Source organism: Pinus tabuliformis, chromosome 8 (genome assembly GCF_031772625.1).
Source record: "Pinus tabuliformis cultivar Carrire ecotype Pingquan chromosome 8, CPIR1, whole genome shotgun sequence".
Classification (NCBI taxonomy): domain Eukaryota; kingdom Viridiplantae; phylum Streptophyta; class Pinopsida; order Pinales; family Pinaceae; genus Pinus; species Pinus tabuliformis.
The window spans coordinates 1,973,014,181-1,973,023,581 of record NC_142294.1 but is presented as its reverse complement, the minus strand read 5'-3'; positions in this window follow the sequence as shown (position 1 = coordinate 1,973,023,581).

The window sequence follows — 9,401 nt, the reverse complement described above, 5'->3', positions numbered from 1 at the left end:
ATTTTCCCTAAGTTTAGACTTAGGGACTCCATTAAAAATATTAATTATTTTAATATCTCCTGATTTGTTTAAAATATTCCCAAACCCTTTCTAGGTATTGGAGATCCCATGTTCCCCAACCTCTCCACAAAATTTCGTGGTTGGAGCACATCTGATGCTATTAGAAATCAACACTCCCTCTTAGCGAGGACTGTGCACTAGCAATAATCGTCACGAAGCACTACTCTGATCATCCGACATCGGTACCTGTGCTGATGCTAGGCCTTCTTGCCCAACATCCTCTGCACTGCTGCCTCCTGTACTACTGCCCATGGTTCTGCCACTGTCACTGTTGCATCTGTACGACAACTCCCTCTGCATCCATGCTGCTGCTGGTCCTTTCTCCCAACACTGCATCCACACTGCACCTCTTCTCATCAAGTTGCATCGTGGGTCCCACTGCTACACTGCAACTCAGTTACGAAGAAGTAAGTAACTGATCTCCCAATCTAACCTCCTTGTTGGGCTAGATACACCCATTGATTCTGAAGCTCCCTCTGTTGTTGACAAGTGCTCCCTCTCTCTGACCTCTACACTGCTGCAACAACTCCCTGCATCTCGCACCATTTCACACCTCTCTGTGCCTTCCTGCACTGGGGCAACACTCCTGTGCCTCTCGCATTGATGTAGCTTGCCAGCTCTGCGCTGTCTTGGGACTCCTGCACTGTAGCTCTCTCTGTCGCTCCATCCACATTCGTCTCTACCCACTCAGCCAGTCCTACTACACCTCGTTGGGGATCCAATAGCAAGGTCTAATCCAAGAGGCTGGGTACCTCGAGGATACTTCCCCTCATCGCCTATAGTCCACCTGACTACAACTCGATGTCTCCCCACTTCTGCTCAAGTGGCGTGTGTGCACTCATGGCACAATCATTGTCTGTCAAAACTTCCTTCTCAACCCGTGCTGGCATTGCCTTAGTCTCGGAAGACTCTCCCTTACTCTTCTTCCTTGGGCATTGGGTCGCATAATGACCCATCTCCCCATAGTGGAAGCACTTGATCTTGGAGAGATCTTTCTTCTTCCACTTCTCCTGGTTCGCCTCAGATGCTAGGGCCACATCGTCCTCCTCCTACTTGACCTTGATCCCTTTGCTTCTGCTACCTGTCTTTGACTGTCGTCTGATCTCTTCCTGGCGAAGAGCTGCCCACATCTCATCCAAAGGTAAGAGAGTCCCTCTACCCAGGATGCTCTAGAAAAACACTTCCCACTCTTCTGAGGCAACTTTCAGGGTTGTCTTCACCATAAGCTACTGATCCGGTGTTGCTCCTATAGCAATCTATTGATCTCGGATCTCATTCAATCCTCTAAGGAAGGAGTCAATTGTTTGACCCTTCTTCATCTGATACGACCTCATCTGGTTCTCGAGCAGCATTCTTCTCTACATAGAAGTATGCTGGTACAGGTTGTTGAGAGCCTTCCACATCTCAACTGTCGTTTCCTTCTCAACTATATGTGGTACCACATGATCCTTGACCCCGTCACGGATAATGCACTTGGCCCTCGCCATCGCCTCCTTGTACTTGTCATTGTCATTGTTGAATGGGATAGCTATAACCTTCAAGGCGAAGTTCTTGACACGATTCCTGTCAAGCACTGATAAGATTCTGGCATTCTAGACTGCGAAGTTTGATGCTCCGTCCAGTCTATCATGGTCTCTTACCCCGTGTAGTGCCATGACGCTCCTCTACTCCCCCCCTGGAAGTTTTATGTTCGACTCCTCTGAGTCTCTACTTCCCATCTGGAATTTCTCTTCTGGACTCCCTCTGAGTCCTGACTTCCATCCTGGAAATCCTTCTGCCGCTTGTCGAGATGACCCCTACTCTGATTATCTTGTGCAACTGCACTGCTAATCTGGGTTCATCGGCTAGAAACCCTTGGTAACAACTCCTCTGGCCTTGTTTTTTCAGGTACTGTTCTGACTACAGTACCTCACCAGCTCCACTCTGCAATATTTTTGCAGCCTTCTAGACCCCAACAATTGCCTCTCTGTGAACTGCGTCAGCCCCTCTCTGCCTCATGTCGGCTCTGCATCATCCCAGATGGGTTTGTGTCAGCCCTAGGATGCCCCGCGTCAACCCTCTGGCCCTCTTCGTCAGCAACTCTTGCCTCTCTGAGGCTCTGCGTAGATCCCGACTTCTTCTGCATGGCTTTGGTTGGCTCCGCGTCACACTTCTTTGCTTCTGCGCTGCTAGAAACAACTTCTATCACCCCGGGACATATATTTTCTACTACTATTTCTCTGCTCGGTTGATGTCTTTTAGTCCTCCTATGATCCACAATCATGCTCTGATACCATGTTGAAGTTTCTAATTTTACTTAGTTTAGAAACCCTTCATGCACTTTCCTGATTTATTCCTACCTGCTTTTTATTTTTCTTTAACAAGTTATTTACAAAGAAAATACTGAAAATAAACACCATTGTATGCTCAACATATCACAGATCAAAAACTAAAAGAAACAAGAACAAACACACCACATGACACCATTATTTTTGGACCAATGTCCCCGGAAAAACCCAATGCGGGAAAACTGATGCATCTATCTAAGGGTTTTCTTATTAAGCAATATTAGAGCATAATCTGGGTGTCGAAACTGGCCTACCCAATAGAGAATTTCCTTAGCAGCTATACCTCACAGTTTGAGAGAAATATCCTGGCTGAAACCCTGAAAAATCCTTTTGGTAACTCTTCAGCTCAAAACTGCTCTACAACCCTATCGTCTGCCCAATCTGGATTGTGTCAGCCCCTATCTGTCTCACGTTGGCCCTATGTCAGCCTTTCTTGGCCTGTATCAGCCCTAGGAGGCCTTGCGTCAGCTACTCTGGCCCCTCTGGTGCTCTGCGCAACACTTGGTTGCCTCTGTGTGGCCCTGGTGAGCCCCTGCTGGCTCTGCGTCACTCTCCTTGGCTGTTGCGTTGCTCTCCCGACAAAATCTCTTCCTTCTCTATTTCTCTATTCTTAATGCCCCTCAGCTTCTCTCCCGATCACTGATTCTATCTCTCTTAGCAAACCCTGTTCTAGAGAATATAATGACAGATCACTCTGGTGTGTTCTCCAAGTGACCCTCAAGCCTCCTCTTATACTTTTCTTGTTGACATCTCAACGGTCGAGATTAAGTCCCTAATCAATAGCTAAGATTAGATCTGGCTTGATCCATGTCTTTTGGATCACTCTAACATAGATTCATATTAATACACATTAATATTTTATTTTCCCTAAGTTTAGACTTAGGGACTCCATTAAAAATATTAATTATTTTAATATCTCCTAATTTGTTTAGAATCTGCCCAAACCCTTTCTGGGTATTGGATATCTCATGTGCCCCAACCTCTCCACCAAATTTCGTGGTTGGAGCACATCCGATGCTACCCCAAATCAACATTTTCACACTGGATCCACTTGGTACAAAACATCACAACTTCAATGCCACTTTTCATCAAATTTTCAGAATAGACCCACTACCATCATTTAAGCCCAATACCAAATATCAAAACTAAATTCGATCACTGCAACAAAGCATTCAATCATTGAACCAACTGAATCAACCAATCACTGAACCAACTGAGACCCAAATCAATGAACTTGTTTTCAAACAACCAAAGAAGTTAGATCGTTGTAACTAGAATTCCAATATAGAACACAAACACTACATCAACTCACTGAACCAACTGAAAACCATGATCAATAAAATGTAAAAATATATATTCTACTTTACTTTAGAAAATATGTGTGTATACGCAACTTCCTTGAAGCATACCTGCGTATAGATCTCAAAACATTGAACCCTGAAATTGAATCACTGTCATTCTGAAACAACCATTGAGTTATGTCGTAAACCACTGAATTACTTTGAAATAATCACAGAACCATCACAAATATTCAATAACATAAAACTAGCAACATCATCACTCTTCAATCAATCAATTCAACTTCAATCATCACTGTTGAATCCAGATCATCAAGTAAGACTTCATTGACAGAAAACAGAAACAAAACAAGACTGATTAGATTGATCGGACATCTTATTAAGCAAAACCCCAGCTTATATACGCACTTTCCACAAAACACTTCCATGTATATATGTGATTTTCAAGGATTAGACCCGCATACAAATATGTCCAAAGTGCAGAATCGATACGCGACTTACTAGCATTAAACCCGTGTATGTACACATCTCTTTGGTTATCAAACCCACGTACAAACCTGCAATTATTGACTTATAGATTCACTGCACATCAAACCTTCAAAACAAACCCATCTCTCAACATACATAATAAAACATGTGTCACACATAAATATTACAAATCAAATCAATCAATTATCAATATAGTCATTTTAGATCTATTGGATCTGATCCCAAATTCCCGAGTGAATACTTAGTTTCAGATTAAACAATTCATTAATAGCCCATTACATGGACACTTGCTTCAGATCTAACTATGAAATATTCATCACTTGCACACCTAAGTACTTTTATCTTCAGCTCCTTATATAGATTAGGCCTTGTCCAATACCACAGGTCAAAACCACAATAATGTCGATGGTATTCTTTGATGGGATAAAATATTCATTACTGGGCTCAATATTATGCATCAATACCATGGTAAAGACCCTTGGTATTTAGAATACCATGGTACGGAAAATGCACGTGCATTTTCTTCATACTCACGTCTATATACGCGACTTTTCTTTACAAAACCTGCATATACCTCTTCAAAATTCATCTTTATCATTCCTCTGTCTCTGAACTAATATTCCTTTGTCCAATCTTTCTTTCACGTATGTATTTGCCTAAAGACTCATCCTGCTACCATCATGTTGACATGTTTGTTAAGTAGGTTTCCATCAAGGACAACACATTTGTCATAATTCCAATTGTATCTCGGAGATAACACCTAAAATATATCCTCAAAATCAAGTGAGACCATCATCATAGATAAAGAAATCATACAAGCATGAAAGGCACAATAATACTTCACAAAAATATCATCTTCAAATGTCTTTCTAACGTAGAATTTGTAAATAAGTTACCATGATTAGGTATGGGAGGGTTTTCCAAAAGCCCTACAAGATGCTTCCAACCTCAAGGGGAGGAACAGTGTCTAGGCCAACTCATCAATCAACTAGTGTAATTGAATAGTGGTATGGTGGGAATTTACTTCATGGAGAGTGCAACCATCTCATGCAATGGCTATAAAATATTATATTGAGTATCATAATGTGTAGAGGAAGCAATCATGGGACTTGAGTTACCCCTTTCCTTGGCCTATTTTTACCACCCCTCTTGTATGTCTTTTTCTAATGATTTTCTTTTTCTTGCATAGCTTGGGAAACAACTTTATTTATGCATTTATTACCATTTAAGGTAAAGAAATTTATCTTCCATGAGGGTTGGTATATCAAATCTCCTTTTCATTTTGATTTTCTCATGCATTAGCTAGGAAACAAGTGAGAGCTAATGAGGGGGTTGAGCTCCAACTAGGATTTTTCCACGTACTTTCTTCTATTCCAACCAATATTTCACATTTTATCTTTATGAATCATGCTTTCTCTTTTTTTACTACTACATCAACCTCTCAGGGGAAATTTTTTGAGTCCCTACTTAAGAATGAGGAAATCAGGGAACAAATATTGATGATAGATAACAATCAACCTGAAGACTGGGACATGAAATCAGAGAAATATGGAAAATGGTAACTATGGGTTATCATAGTCATGTAGCATTAATTAATGCCTCATATTCATGCCCCTCCTAGACAGTGGAAAGAAAGGCCTCAAAGAAGGTCACACTAGACTAGGATTAGGGGATAACTATTGAGGTGAAGCATAGAAACAAGAATACAACCAAAAATGGTCGATCATCCAAGTGACCTTGTGATTCATAGTAATATTCTCTTAAATATTAAATGGAAGAATTTAATGACAAGCATAATTAATGTATGTTGTAATGGATGACCCACCTTCATCTGATAAGTAGACTAGATGTCCCAAAGCACTGACTAGAGCATAAATGGAAAGCCTTTGAAACTTTCTATCTATAAACCACATAAGGTTGTGGCAATGTAATATTCCTAATGGAAAATTTTACAATGATAACAAAACATGCCATATAATTCAACACAAAAAAAATTCATTAGACACCAAGAAACCAGAAATGCTCCAAACACGCCAAAATCGGCCCATTTTTATTATGTAAATATGTTGGAGTACAATATGAAATTAAAAGAGTGCACCTGGGCTTGCACAAGGCAAGCTACAAGCCTCAGGTGACTGTTTTAATAATTACAAACTAATGCAGGAACTTACTCTAAAAAAATATACGTTGGCCCTTGTATTTCTACACTACTAGCTATGTTGAGACCCCTGTTTGACCCCTCAAAACGACCCGAAAAATTCTACCAAATTATTTATGGAATCCCTGTCAAAAACCGAGAAAAACCCAAAAAGGGTTTACTCTAGTTTTGACGCTCAAAAACTGACCCCAAATTACTTGTCCCTCCTCCACAGGCAGAAATTTTGAACTGTAGCAGATGTTGAGTCTATTGCACCACAAATGCTTGGGAAAATTCTCCACAATCCACTCCAATCCAACTACAACAAATCCCAGCTCCTAAAACCCCTTCACAAGCCACCCCACAAGTATGCCTCAACAAGATTGTGCAATTCTTAGGCATGATGATGCAAGTTCCTTCCAGAAATATGAATGGATGATGTCTGATGGTTTTTTCCCTACAAATATTCCTTCCTTGCCTAAAAATCGATCAAGAAATGCTCCAACAATACTATAATTCCAAAATCCAACTCTTCACTCCTCAAATCATTGCGTGGCTTCCAGAATTACATTCCAATTAACCCAAAATTTCATACCACCTGTGTGGTCCTCTCCCCGCCTCTGGAACTGATGTAATAACCTTCCTAGGGTGGCACTCGAAGTCCACCGAAGAAAGGTTGAGCCTCCTCCTTGGGAAACTCTTGTGTTGAACACGACTATGTGACTCTATTAAACAACTAGAGCAAAAATCGATTATCAAGTTATCAAAAGGCCCCAAATGATGTTACTCCCCTCCTATTTATAATTTGTTGCTCCCTTCCTCATGAGGGTCTCTCCATTATAAATTTGAGCCCCTTTCCTAAGAAATACAAATTTCCTCCTCCAAGGGTGCGTATTTTGTGGGAGTGGCCCTCACATTCCACTATGGAAAATATTTCGGCCCTCTTTTCCTAAGTTGCTCTCCAAACTTTACTTTAGGCCCAAAATGACAAAATTGGCAAAATTGTGATTCTTCTTAACAAAATATTTAGGAAGGGACATTACAATCCTCCCCTCCCAAATGTTTCTTGTCCCCAAATAACTATAGACTTGAATGTTATAAGATTTGCTCACTCTCACAAGTGGCATCCTCATCCAACAGATCTTTCCATTTGACCAAGTGCTCCTGGATGACCTGATTCCTCAACCTCCATTCTCGTGTCTCTAGTATGGTCTCTGGTGTCAATACTAAGTGTCCCTCATCATCCAATGTAGGGAAATTAGTATTTGTTGTAACATGTTGTCCCAATTCCTTTTTTAGGCATGAGACGTGGAACACATTGTGAATTTGACTCTTCGAAGGTATCTCAAGCTCATAAGCTACCTCTCTAAGCCTCATGGTCACCTTGTATGGCGCATAGAAACGTGGCTTGAGCTTATCTACCCCTTTCTGGCATATGCTTGAGTGAATATTTTTGGTATGTCTACAAGTGAAGGTAGACCATGTCCCCCACCTCAAACTACCTCTCCACCATGTGCCTATCAACATACATCTTTTGTTGATTCTAGGCTACCTGCAACTTCTTCTTGAGAGCTCAGAGAATCTCCTGGCTCTCTTGAACCTAGTCCTTTGCCTCTGGGCCCCGACTATCTCCAAATATCATATCAAAAAAGTAAGTGCATCATATCCATAGAGTGCTCGAAAAGGGGACATACCAATTGACATATGATAAGTAGTGTTGTAGAAGAACTCTCCTAGGCGAATCCACTTCACCCATGCCATTTGTTGCCCCATCATATAGTTTCATAGGTACCCTTCCAACCATTTGTTTCCTATCTCAAATCTGACCATTAGTCTACAGGTGATAGCTGGTGTTGGATGTGAGCTCAACCCCCACTAATCGAAACAACTCCTGCCAGAAATCCCCCATGAATCAGTTGTCCTTGTCACTCACAATGGTCTTGGGAAGACCATGCAATTGGAAGACCTCTGAAAAGAACACCTCCGCCACATGAGAGGTTGAATATCTCGATGAGATGGAGAAGAAATGGGAAAACTTGGTCAATTTTTCAACCATAACGTAAATACAATCTCGCCCTTGTGTTTCCGGAAGCCCCACGATAAAGTCCATGGACACTCAATCCCACTTCCTCTCTAGAATGGGGAGCGAATGTAGTAAACCTGTGGTATGTGACAACTCTACCTTGTTCTTCTGACAATCTACGCACTCTTACACATGCCTCAGTACATCTCCCTTGAGTCCCTGCCACGAGAACCTCTCTTTGATGGCACGATATGTTTTGAGGAACCCAGGATGTCTTGCTAGAGGGGAATTGTGGAATGCCTGCATAATCCTCTCCTTGAGATGAGATTCTGTTACCAAGTATATTTGGTCCTTGTAGTAGATCACATCATCCATCAACCAGAACCTGTCATCCCTATGTGTTCCATCCAATATCGCACAAGCTTGTTTGTCTTTGGAGTACTCAACCAAAAGTTGAGCCTTCTAGTCACAAGTAACATCCATCAAAGATAATACTGCAGGCCTCCAGGAAAGTGCATCTGCTACTATGTTGTGTTTTCCCTTAACATACTCAATCTCAAAGTCATAGGCCTAGATTTTTCTCACCTACTTCTGTTGTCTCTCCTCTAATGACTACTGCTCCAATAAAAATCAAAGGTTTTTGTGATTAGTCTTCACCTTAAACTAGTGTCCCACCAGATACTGCCTAAACTTGGCTACCACATGCATCACAACCAACATCTCTTTTTCATAGACGGAGTACAACCGCTTGTGGGTTAGCAGTTTCCTACTCTCGAATGCAATAGGATGGCCTCCCTGCATCAATACGACCCCAACTCCCTAACCAGAAGCATCACAGTCCAATACAAATGGTCGTGTCAAATTTGGTAAAGCCAAAACAAGACAACTACTCATAACCTTCTTGAGGAGCTCAAAGGCTTCCTGTTCCACCTGCGTCCACTCAAAAGCCCCCCTTTTTGTCAAATAAATGAGGGGTGATGCAAGTTGTGAGAATTATCTCACGAACCTCCTATAGTAATTGAAAATTCCCAGGAACCCTCCCAACTCCGTCACATTCCTGGGTGTTG